The 13202-nt window shown below is 30.7% G+C and overlaps 1 pseudogene; it reads right to left on the bottom strand.

Annotated features, from left to right (window-relative positions):
- Nucleotides 1–8216: 8216 nt before the first annotated feature.
- Nucleotides 8217–12245, bottom strand: LOC101215116 (annotated as a pseudogene).
- Between the last annotated feature and the right edge of the window lie 957 nt (nt 12246–13202).

The following is a 13202-nucleotide window of genomic DNA, read 5'->3' as shown; positions in this document are numbered from 1 at the left end:
ATAATACCTTTCTTCTTGCGCTTTAACAAAAATTTAATGGTTAAGATTAAAGTCAACAAAATTTTAATGCTAAAGGTTTGAGTTCGTTTATTAAAAGCTGCGGAATTATTATTATCCCTAACATTTATATTATTTAATTACTTAGGAATGAACTCGATTAACTTGTTTTAGTTACAAAATACTAGAGGAAAGGATCCTCATCATATTCCAAGGCCTTTCAGTTTAGTGCAATATGATAGATACACATCATAATTGATAATTATAAAAAAGATTTGATTTAGCAACTCTGCCTTAGACTAGCTATGAGGAGAATATGATCATCTCACAGAGTCACAAATGGTTGTGTTGGCTGTCTACACCTTGAAAGGTTCTATTTACTTCAAGCTAGATATATTCCAAAGAATAGTGCCAATGAGGTTGTTGATCCATACGATCTGTGACCTCAAAATGTTCGTTGAAGGTTGCAGAAAATTATCAAATAAGGAGGGTATAGAGTGTGGTGGCTGTAAACAAACCCATAAATTAGCTTTAGAGTGCCAGCAAGAAAATGAATAAGTGGCCGTCCATGGACTCCGAGCTATGCATATAATATACACACCAAGGAGGACTGTCATTGGTGTATGGATTTTTAATATGACATTTTTCCAAGGTATTGAGGCCATCTCGCACCATCGTCCACAAGAAGAACTTGCATTCTTTGGAAGGCAGTGAATCACAAATCTGTAAATTACACGTTTCACTTTACATAAATTTATACAAAGATAATAAAAATTTAGGACATGAACTTCAAAATTATGTTAATTTTCAATTACAAATTCACGTTCACATTTAGGTTTATATAAACTTGACGTATGTATGTCTATGTCTATATATATACTGACACACTCATACATTTGATAAATTCTGGAATTCTCAACTTTGTGTTTGATAAGTGTCTAAAATATTTTGATCTCTTCCTTTTTAAATCTTTCAAAAACTAAAATGTTATATTAGATTCTTTTCTTTTTTTAAAAAAAAGAAAAATACATACAGGTCTAATCAATAAGTGTATCGAGATATCTGACATCTCTTAGCAGTCTTAGCATCCCAACCTCAAAACATATTACAACATCCCTTAGCAGTCTTAGCATCCCAACCTCAAAACATATTACGACATCCCTTAACAGTCTTAGCATTCCAACCTCAAAACATATTAGATTCTAAACTTAAGCTTATGTGCATAATAGCGACCCATTAATATAATTATTAATTTCAAACTAAAAAGTATTAAAGACACAATTGTTCATTTTTTAATCTAATTTAACAAATGGTTTTCATATGTTTTAATTATTTTTTTAGATCTCGATAAATAACTATTAAATATTTTTAAGAGATTCATTAGAATCAATAAATTAAATGTTTTGAGGATTTATTAAGCACAATTTCAAAATTTAGAACTAAGTTTATAATTTAATCTTATTGAAATTTTAAATGTATTGGTAAATGATATATCTACACTAAGTAATACTAATTAAAAAACTATTATAAACTTCTAACGAATTATTTACCTAAATATATAAGAAAAGAAAAAATAAAACTTAGATATTTATTGAAGTGACTTCTTAAAATAAAATTGAACAAAATTTTTACACTCAACCACTTTTTGGATAATAGTTTATTAAAGATCTATATAACTATTCTGTAGGTGTTGGATATGGAGCCGCTAATTTGACGGAGATGTCGAGAGTCCACGTTCAAAAAAGCAAGAAGATCCATGCTCCATGCATAAGATAGATGGACTACTCCTTCTATTGTTAATTAATTTTCTAGATACATGCTCATACTAATAATTAAGTATATAGCAACATTTTAAAAAAATTGCAAATATAGCAAAACTATTTTATTTTAAAATGTTATTATATACTTAAATATTTTGAATCTAATTGCATTTAAAAGAAAACTATTGCTGGATTGACTAGGAACACACCATATTGATTTTCTCCACATGTTTAAAATATTGCATTCATTTTCCTCCTCAATTTTATGCATTTATTTTAAATGAAATTGTATTTCCATCGATGTTTGAAATAATAAAAAATATCGAGGGGTTGATTTTATAAAAACATAAGGTTTGAGTATTAGACTACCATTTTCCATTTTCGTTTCTACAAACCAAGTTAACATTTGCATATCTATTTTTAATCGGTCTAAATGTTAATGAAAAAAAATAAAATTGATCAAAAATAGAATATTTTATAAAATATTTACATTTGATACAAAAATTAACGGTAATAAATTTTGTCTTTTATTATTTGACATCGTATGTGATAGTATTTGTTGCAACACCAACTCTAAGAAAGGTTTAATTTGTTTCAACGTTATGGTGGCGACTTTATGGGTTATTTGGTTGGAAAGGAACAAAGAGTCTTCAATAATAGCGGCCACAGTCCTATCAATTTATGGGATGATGTCTGCAAATACACAGGACTATATGGTTCATCAAAAGAGCAATTTTTTCTCTAATTATTCACCTCTATTATAGCTCTTAATTTCAATGCTTTCTTACAGTTGTATGGATTTATCTCTAATCCTTTTGTGACTTATGTATCTTTGTCCTTTAATGAATATATTGATCATGTATAATGAGGGTGCTAAAAGAGTGTTTACGGAGATGCTTGGGTGTACTACTAATACATTGAGATATCATTTTCTAAAAAAATAAATTTTATCTTTTAGTGATTTTGTTCTGTAAAAATAGTTTGTTAATTTTTTTATTTTTAAAAAACTAAAAAATTAATACGAACTAATATAAAATTTAGAAATATTTTGAGGTGAAGTGATGAAATTTTAAATAAAAAAAGTTTAAACGAGCTTAAAAATAAATATAGGTTTCGTTTTTGTTGTTTTTCCTTGGTCCCCTAAGTGAGAACTCCTTCATAACTGTTATCGGCCTGGGGTTTTTGTATCTCCTAAAGGGTATTCTTCACTTGAGAAACTTAGACCATCCTAATGGTTGAGAAACTCCCTCACAAAGAATTGCTTCATTCATGAAAAGATAGTGATCTAGAGAAACTCTACAATAAATGAAAAAAAATAACCTGTTGATTAGCCCATAATTACTGACTTAGTTACACACAGGAACTTTAGTTATTCATATAAAAAAATTGTTTTCTTCAGCACAATCTCGTATAATAAGATTAAAGCACTATAACAGTTGAAAAGAATAGCTTGTTAAGCATATAATCTCGTACAGAGAGACATACACACCACTCTCTCATATAGAAACACTCTTTCGAATCACTTCTAACTTTTTTATTCAACGAAGGGCCGGGCAACCAACCATATAATGTTAAGAACAGTTCACTAGATATAATCATAATTTTAGGAAATTGGTAAATACAGACCAACGTTAAGCAGCAACCAAGGAAGGAAATAAACCAAAAAAAAAGAAGAAGAAAGGATTTATAAACTAAATACAATTAATTAGTGCATGGAGGAATATCGTGTTTAACACACCAGAATGACAAGTTGTGTAGAACATATCTACTCTTGAAAATCATTACCTGTAGAATAAGCTATTACTCTAGTAAACCACAAAATTTGGTAGTTTAATTAAGACTACAGATTAAGAGGTTGGCCTTCGCATACAATGCGATGGAATGTATTGGTGCGTTGGTTTCTTTAATTTATTAGCTTTGTTTGAGATAAATTTGACATTAATATTTATTATTAAATATTATTTTAAATAATTTGATATGTGAGGTAAATGTCTATTTAGTTTTTGAATTTTGAAAAATAGTTTTAAATGGGTTCTAGAGTTACTTAAACTATTAATTAATTGACTGACTAACAATAACATGCTGTGATAATTCAATGCCATTAATTTTGGAAAAGTATATATATTCAAATATATTATATAATATTACTATCTTAGTATTGTTTATCTCGTGTGGACAAATTTTTTCCCTTGGCATCAACCTATCATTTAAAGCAATAAGGACACATATGTGTAAATTAATAGCTAGATATGAGACAATTTAATTTCCTCATCAAGAAAAATAAATATATAAAAGTTGAAAAATTTTAATGGAAAGAGAGGAGAAAATCGAAGTATATAACAATATTTTAAAAAATTTGCAAATATAGCAAAACTATCACTGATAGACTTCGTATGTTCTATCAGTGGTAGATCAATATTTGCAACATGGTCTATCGGTGATAGACTTATATCATTGATAGAATTTAACAAATTTTTGTTATATTTGCAAATTTTTTAATATATTGCTATATAATTAATTATTTTGAATCTAATTGCTAAATTTGTAACTATTCTTTTAATAATCTAATGGACCCAATGACATTAAGGGCACTCTATCTCCATTTCATACTTCAAACAATTTTATTTTTAATTTTTAATAATAGTATAATAAAAATGATTTTGTAATGATTTTTTTTTAAAATAGAAAAAAATTGAATAGAAGAATATCACTAAACACAAATTTTATTTCACTTTATTTTTTTTATGAAATATAAATATTTTGTCAATTTCTGTTTTATTAAAGGGGTCTTTTAAAAAATATAACAAAGCAGCAAAATATTCACACCGTATAGAACAATTTCAAAAATGGAAAAAGTGCACGGCCTACGTTAGAAAATTTAAAAAATGTTCTGATTAATTGGCATCTAGTGCATGTAATATATTTGGAAAACTTAGTATTTGGAAAATGATAGTTAGATTTGGCTATTCTTTTCTAGAGGATCGTCGAAGCCAAATCTAAATCTAAACGATTTTTTAATAATTTTTTAGTATATATTGATTGTTTAAATTTGTGTTACCAAATCTCAACGATTTTTTTCAAAATTTTCTGAAAAACTATAGTTTAGATTTGGTACACAATTTTTTTTGTACGTTTAGATTTTGTAAACGATTTTTTTTCACGATCTTTTATATTTGTGACACAATTTAAACAACCAATTAGCAAAGAAAAAATTGCAGACAGGAGGAATAGAGAAAAAAAAGACATATTTTATTCTAAATTTACAACGTGACAATGAGGATATATCAACGTTTATACAACTGAAGAGGAATTGGAGGTGAGGATGGGGGATTGGTAATGGAGGAATTTTGAGGATATGAATAACGATGAAGCAGAGGTCTCATAAGCCTCTCCAGCGGAAGTATCATATCTTCATGGTTCATTGTGGAGTTGAACACAACAAAAAATTGAAACTAAAACTGCTTGCACTTTATTTATTATTATTATTTTTTCTTGAACTCCAAATTCTGTTTTGTTTCAGCTTTCCCCAAAATGGATGCAATCAGATAGTCTTCAACCAAAGATTTGGTTTCTCAACAATCTTATCCATCCAAATTGTGTACATGCACCTTCACCGGAGAAGACAGGAAAATAATAGAATAGAATATTCATCTGCCGTTAGACAGGATAGTGAAGTTGGAGATCTTGGATTTTCCAAAGGATTAGCCATCAATGGTTATGGAGTTCCATTTCTTTTTGCACATCTAGTCTAATTTCTTCGGTTTTTAAAATATATGTATAAGAAGTTGAAGAACGAAAAGATGAAGCAGTGTGTGATTGAAGCGATAATGGAAGGTGATGAAAGGGATTTGATTGTTGTGTGGATCGACGGAGGAAGAGAAAAAACATAGGGAGCTTTGTTTGTAAGGATAAAATTGGAACAAAAGGAAAATAAAAATCTAAATTCGAATATTTATTCAAATTCACTAATCTCAAAATTATATTTGCAAAATACCAAATCCATTTTCGAAAATTGAATGAGAAGACAAAAAAAACAATTCTTCTTTCTAGCTCCATCTACCTTATCTCAATGCCATTTGCCAACCATGAGTTTGTCCTTGGTTTAATATGTGCATTTTTGTTTGATTGAAGGTTTTTGGAGATGGGTTAGAGATATTTGGTGACTCGTAATTGAGTGAGTTTGCAATGTAGCGTCTCGGTTGAGCATTATACTTAGGTTTGAACTGAACGTTTTGAACTCCATCTGTAATACAAAACTTAATATACATTTCATTAATTTTCAATCTAACTTTCTTTCTCACACCTTGTCTCATTTTTGTTTTGTATTTGATTGCACTTTTCAACCCAAATTCTTTTATCAATTGAAAATAATTAAGTATATATATAAATAAATAAAGTTATAGAGACGAAAAAAAAGAGTTTTAAAACTATTTAAAAAAATATAATAAAAAAAACTTAAATGAGGTATTCGATAGATTTTGATATTTTTTAGTAAATAATTTTAATTTTATACCATATGTGAAACTACCTTTATTAAATAAGAAAATTGTAAAAAAAGAAATAGTAAATTTGATAAAGTATTTATAAGATATAGTAAAATTTTCAGATTTCAACAATAATAGACCTTAATAGTCATTGATATGTTTATATCAGTGACAACAGTGATAGATAGTGATAGAAGTCTATATCGATAGAATTCAAAATTTTGGTATAGTTGTAAATATTTTAATTTATTTTGCTATTATTATTATTGTATTATAGAAATTGTAATAAAAATCCATAATTAGCACCCTCATCATCCGCGCTTCATTTATATAGCCGAGATCTACTTGCCCAACACTGAGTACTAATATAATTGAACCTATATATAGTCTTAAATTATATTATTTTTAAGTGGGGATGTCTAACACTTAGTACCGGATAGTATTTATTTTCTCTTTCTATGTTTTTTCAAAATACACTTTTGGTCGATGATGTTTGAGGTTAGTGTCTATTTAATTTCTAAAGTCGGAAAAGAAGCACTTTAGTCCCCATATTTAGAAAATGCTTCTAAATGGTTTCTAATGTTTTAAGGTTAGTGTTCTATTTTGCCGTTATTTAACTAACGAAAAACGGACGTGAAATTTTTTTAATTTTATATTATTTATATCCTCATCCCATCGATCTTTTCTCCTTCCTCTCTGTCTTCTTCATCTTCTGCAGTCTGAACACAGCACAAAAGGGGAAAAAATCAAATGCCAGACACAATCATTTCCTTAGAAAAATCTATTAAAAAAACAAAACTATAGGAAGAAAGAGACAAAAAGAAAGAAATTACGTAAATAAACAAGTAAAGCCTTAAAATATAGAAGGAAATATTCCTTTGAAATCAACACTAAATAACACTATAAAGGAAGAAACAAAAAGAGCACAAATTCTTGAATCTAAATTGAAACTTAAATAACAACCCATTGCACCAAAAAAGAGAAAAAACAGTAGTTCCTTTTATTTTTCTTTTACCTCATCTCTTCTTTTTATTTTTCTTTTCAAATATAAATCTTTGTATGTTTAATTGTGAATGTATGTGTACAAATGAAATTAAGGAAATATTATGATTTTGCTGCTGGAGGATGCAAACTTGAAGGTTAGGATGAAAGTTATCATTCAGATCGTTTCAATTAATTAGTAATTTGAGAGAAAATAGTGACAAGTAAAATGAATTTCTTTTTTTAAAAAAATAAAATAAAATAAAAATGCTTTTATACACCGAATGCACCAAGGATTGAGGCTTCAACTTGACAATCTTTTTTGCAGTTTGTCACAGTATTTATACATTCATTTATAAGAGACCAAACAAAGAATTTGCATTTTTAATATAGTCGGCTCAATATTTGAAAAATCTCTTTGTTCAATGGTGAGAATGGCTTTTTTTTTTTTATGGAAGCAATTCTAAAAAGGCCATTGGTATTGAAGGGGGGAAGAGAGGTACGTTTTCAATTCATTCCACTGCTGCACCTCAAAGCTTCTCATAGTTGATCTTCTAGGTTGGAGGTCGAGGTCAAGGTCAATTGTATTCCACGTATCCTTAACACTATCTATTTGATTCTGTGAAAGAACATAAAGTCTAGGTCTGTATAAAGAAAGGGGACTCTTTTCATTGGAAGCACCTTTCCAGAAAGAGAGACATTCATCATTGTTGACCTTCCATTGAACATGAGGAATGAACCAACAGTCCAATCCTTTAGTGATTGATCTCCATGGGTTTTTTAGTTGGGATATCACCAATGTAGGCTTGATCATATTTGGCAATAATCACACGTTTCCACAAAGGCTTTTGCTCACATCATAAAATCTCCATAATTATGGTTATAACCATTTGCCAATTTGAATAACTCAGTTGTTATGCCAGTTTTTCGTTAGTCTAACTAACGGTAAAATGAATGGAGGAACCATACTAAAATAATAACGTCAAGATATGAATGAAATATATGAAGAAGAAGCCAAGAGTGCATTTGCTTCTTGATTTATTTTATAATTAAAAACATGGAACAACAGTGACATATTGGACGTAAATGAGACACACATACTAGTACTTAAAAACGAAAACACACTTAAAATAGACTGACCTATGTTCTTAATTTTTAGAGAAAAAGAAAAATTGCAGGAAGAAAGAGCACACACAAACAAAATGGAAGATCCATGTCATTGGTAGGAATGAGAAGAGAGAAAATTAATATGGAGAGGCTATGTTTAAATGGAGACGCTGTATGGAACTCCAATTCCAGTGACTCCAGGCTTTGAACGTGGTTTCATAACTTCGTATGGTATAATCCCAGCTCCATACCTATTCTTCAAATCTTTGTTCTCATTAAGCTCGTCAATCTTCTTTTCTAGATCCGTCAATTTGGCTTTAAACTTTTCGAAGGCCTTACTTATGGACTGATCGAGAGCCCAGGCTGGCTCTATAGCGTCCCCAATGTACTCCTCATCAGGAGAATGAATTGACAACAAAAACATAGTCTGTTTGACTATGGCAGCTTGAACAACTGAAGGAAAGAGTTCATTTAACTTGTTTTCAGGATAATTTCTAAAGTCTTTTAAAATTTCGTCACTGTGGTTCTCTGTGAGCATGTTGGTCCTAGCAATAGTGGGTCGGTTGGGCATATAGCCTCCATATGCATATTGAAGGAAATTGACAGATGCGTGGTGCCCACTTCCTACCCATGCTATGGTTGATGCAATCTTAATGAGATCGTCTCGAGTTCTTAAGGCAGGCCATCCTTCTCTTTTATCTGGATGCCCTTTCTCTTGAATTTCTCCCCACCAAGCTTGCAGCTCTTTATCATTTGTTACTGCATTTTCTTCATCTCCATAATAGTGGTTCACATATTCTGTCACCCATTCCAACAGAGCATTCCATAATAGGAGACCATCATTTGCAAAAGGGTAGTCCTTGATGGTCAACTCAAGAACATCACGACCTTCTGAATCTCTTTTTCTTTCCGCCATTCCCCTATGTTTTAAATTAAGTTACAAAACACATTGTCAATAATTCCATTCCGTTATTAACGTCGCGTTAATTAAATTCAATTAATTACCTGTGAATTAAATCCTCAGGGAGTGCTTGCTCATCAAATCTCCACGCCTTGTACGCTGAAGAACTAAGTTCCACTGAATAAGATGCACCAGAAAATGCATTTTCAATGATGCCTCTGGCATTGATGAGGTTCTTACGAGCATTGGCATTTATGCGCATGTTATACCGAAAATGAGGATGCAATAGTCTATAGATTGGGTGCATCGTACTTAATTGCCTATTTGTAGCGATGGCATATGACTCCATACAACAATGAGCTCTAAGCCTGCATAACATTTACTATATTTGATAAGAAATATATACTTGCATGCATGCATGTATGTATGTATGTAGATATAGAGACATACATACCAGTGAATAACAAGTTGATGAATGCAAGAATCGTGAGAAAGGACATGGGCTTTCGCAAGCCTCCATAGCCACACATCTGTTGAATTAGTGCCTGGTGTGAAAACTTCTTTCCATTGTTCAAGATGTCCATCCATTGGAGGTCGAGTCAGCTCAATACCCAGTGGCATCAAAATGCCATCAGAGTTTAGAAAGAACAAGGTCCTTGATCCATATAGTGTCGTCCCTTTTATTTTTCTTACTTTGCTTACATATGGCATTAAAGTATCGTGGTAATCCACTACAAATAATCTTTTATCTGCTAATGCCTGTAGAAACTCATAATTAAAAGTTTAACGACTTTTTTTTTCCATTTAATTTCTAATTTAATAAAGTACTACATTGAGCTAATTTAATTCACCTTGTCAACTGTGATATAACATCCAAGTAATTCTTGAACTCATTCAGGAGTGAATTTTGATTCTCGAGGTCTATAATCTCCCTCGTCAAGCTTACTCATAAACGGCAAACTCTGATAAATTATTATCAGGAGAATAATTAAATTAGAGATATTAATTCATATTTATAGAGTTATATATTATTAATTGATTGTGAGTTAATTGTCACATACTTTGACTAGCTGTATAGAGTAAGGGTTTAGACCAACAAGTGTGAGTCTAGCAAATTCAATGTCACTCAGCCAATTATATTTGTCTCCTGAGAAATTGAAGTATAATAATCAAACAAAAAAGGTTTTTATTGCATATTAGTTAGTTAGTGTTTGTCACATGCATGCACTTTGAAATTGAAGTGTCTTATCATAAACATATATACTCACTCTTGTAGGACTCTGGTGGTGGAAGTTCAACGAGAGTGCTACTGGGCGTATCTGATGACTTAAGAGCAGGTGGCCGATGAGAGGAAAGTATGGATGCTATATTAAATTGAAGATTAAATTTGGAAGCAGCGGAAGGCGTTTTAATCTCAAGTTCAGGGAGGTCAGAGAAAGGAGATTTTCGCAACAATTTCTCGTTTCCTGGTTGACTACTACTTTGCTTTATCTCTGAAAATTCTTCGTCTCGCGGAACATAAAACCATTCTTCAATCCTTTTCTCTGATGCTGGATCTAAATCCCAATTGTACGGCCAAACACATCCATTAATATATATTCTACACTATACATATATATATGTATGTATATGTATAGTGTAGAATATTAAATTAACAAGGAAGGATTTAGAAAATTAAGATACCATTTTGAGTAAGAGGACGACCAGTTCTACAACGTCGAGGATAAGGATACTCCTCTGAACCACCAAGAACAGGCCTTTTCAAATTCATTGACTGGTCGGGATCTCCGAGGTCGTTGTACAGGTCGTAATCATAAATTCTTTCAAACGCCTTACGCTCATTTCTATCTACTGATCCATCTGCTTTTTCGCCTCTCAGATTTGCAAGGTCTTCTTCTCTTAGCTTCACCAGTCCTCCTGGTGTTTTTCCCGACAAATAAGACTGCATCCATCCCCATATTCAATTATTAATTAGTCTTACAAAATTGTATTAAATTTTCATCCATTTGTCAATATTTTCATTCAGATTTCAACATTTGCTTAGGTTTGATATAGAGACGGGAGATGAATTTGATATTTCTATTGTAGTGTTGAAAAAATGTTAAACACAAAAAAAAAAAAAACAAAATCAATATCAAAATAATGGACATAATCTACCATATCTTGTTGTATTTTGTAAATATTTTACGTTTCATTTTTTTTTCATGTATTTTAAAATATTTCATAATAAAATATTTTATGAAATTGTCATAACTCTATATTTCCATGAAGATCAATATTTTAAATATTTGATCCATAATATTGAATCAATTTATATAAATCACCTTGTTGGAAGAAAAGAAGATCCTTCGGTGGTCAATAAGACCCTTGGGTTGCACCCATGATTTGCAGCTAAACGTAACCGAGATTGGAGGCTTTTCGGCCTCAACAGAAATGGTGTCGACAAACCTCTCATTCACACCGTCTTGCAGTTCAACAATCACTGCTCCAATCTTCCCAAAACCTTCGGCAACCTTAATATCACCTTTGTACTTCTTGTACTCCACCGATTCATCAACTTCTTGTAATTGAGCCTCACATTTGATAAATTCCTTTGGCTGTTCATCTGTGTATGTACGTATGTATATTATTAAATCAGTTTACATCAGAAGAATATATATAGGTTACATTAGCAATGTAGGAAAACATATATAAATTAATAATTAAAGAGAGAAGATGAGGACTTACTCGAATCCAATTCGACGCTAGCAAACTTGAGATATATTATTTCGACCCAAGGAAATTGTTCGTTCTTTTTCGGTATCACAGTAACAACTACAGTACCCATATAACTCATCCTTTCCTGCCCTTGGAGAGTTTACAATAGAACCAAATTTGGAAAATTACAAAACCCAAACTCTTAGCTTCCACTGCCTTATTTCCAACACATATCCTTAACCCATATTTATACACGCTCATGGAGGATTGTTTTTCTATTAAACAAATATCATTTGTCTTTTCTTTCATCAGATAGTGTATACGATGATGCATAGTTATATACATTCTTAACCAAAATAACTATTGTCTCCGTTATTTTATGACAATTAAAATAAAGTGGGGAAAAGAATACAATATTTTAAACATGGGGGAAAACCATATAAGGTAGTCCGATCCTGTGTACAGTCCAGCGTCCATCGATCTTGTCTTCACCATGCCCGAGAATCGGGATCGTGAATTTGAATCCCATAAAATTATAGGTACCTCATAAGTCATACCCTGTATTGTCACCTCACCATCGCATTCAATTTATTTTGTTGCTTTCTTCTAAACAATTTACCATAATATCTATGTCGTACCAACCTTATCTCCAATCATCGTAAAAAGAAACTTATTCTATATATATATATATTCTAAATTTACAACGTGTGACAATCATTATATATATATATATATATACACATATTACGACTTCTAGCATATTTTTTGTAAATAAATTAGGCCCACAATACACAGTTTTTGTTTTTTTGCAAAAATGCTAAAATCCAAGCTTACCCTATATATATTTTTCAAACTGAAAACTTACAAACACGCCCTCACTGATGCCATTGATTAGTTTGATGCAGTTTTTATGCTCGTGATGTACTATTGTTGATACATTTGTTCTGTTATGCTTTACTGAGATACACTCGATCAATTATATTTAATAATTAAATATGATACACTTGATGTAAACTTGTTATCCTTCAATGATATACTAGACGAATTTAATACGCTTGATACACAAAATATATGTTTGATATACCTTGTAGGTTTCACTGATACACTTGATGTAATTGAGTTCGACTGATATACTTTGACACATAATGATATGCACTACTTGTACACTTAGATTTATATATTTGATATAATTATATACTTGAACTTTACACTTTACTAATATATTTTAATATAAATCAATAAGTAGAGCAAGGGCTAGAGGAAAGCTCAGAGAGA

This window comes from Cucumis sativus, chromosome 4, assembly GCF_000004075.3.
Source record: "Cucumis sativus cultivar 9930 chromosome 4, Cucumber_9930_V3, whole genome shotgun sequence".
Lineage (NCBI taxonomy): Eukaryota > Viridiplantae > Streptophyta > Magnoliopsida > Cucurbitales > Cucurbitaceae > Cucumis > Cucumis sativus.
This window is presented reverse-complemented; position numbering and strand designations above follow the sequence as displayed.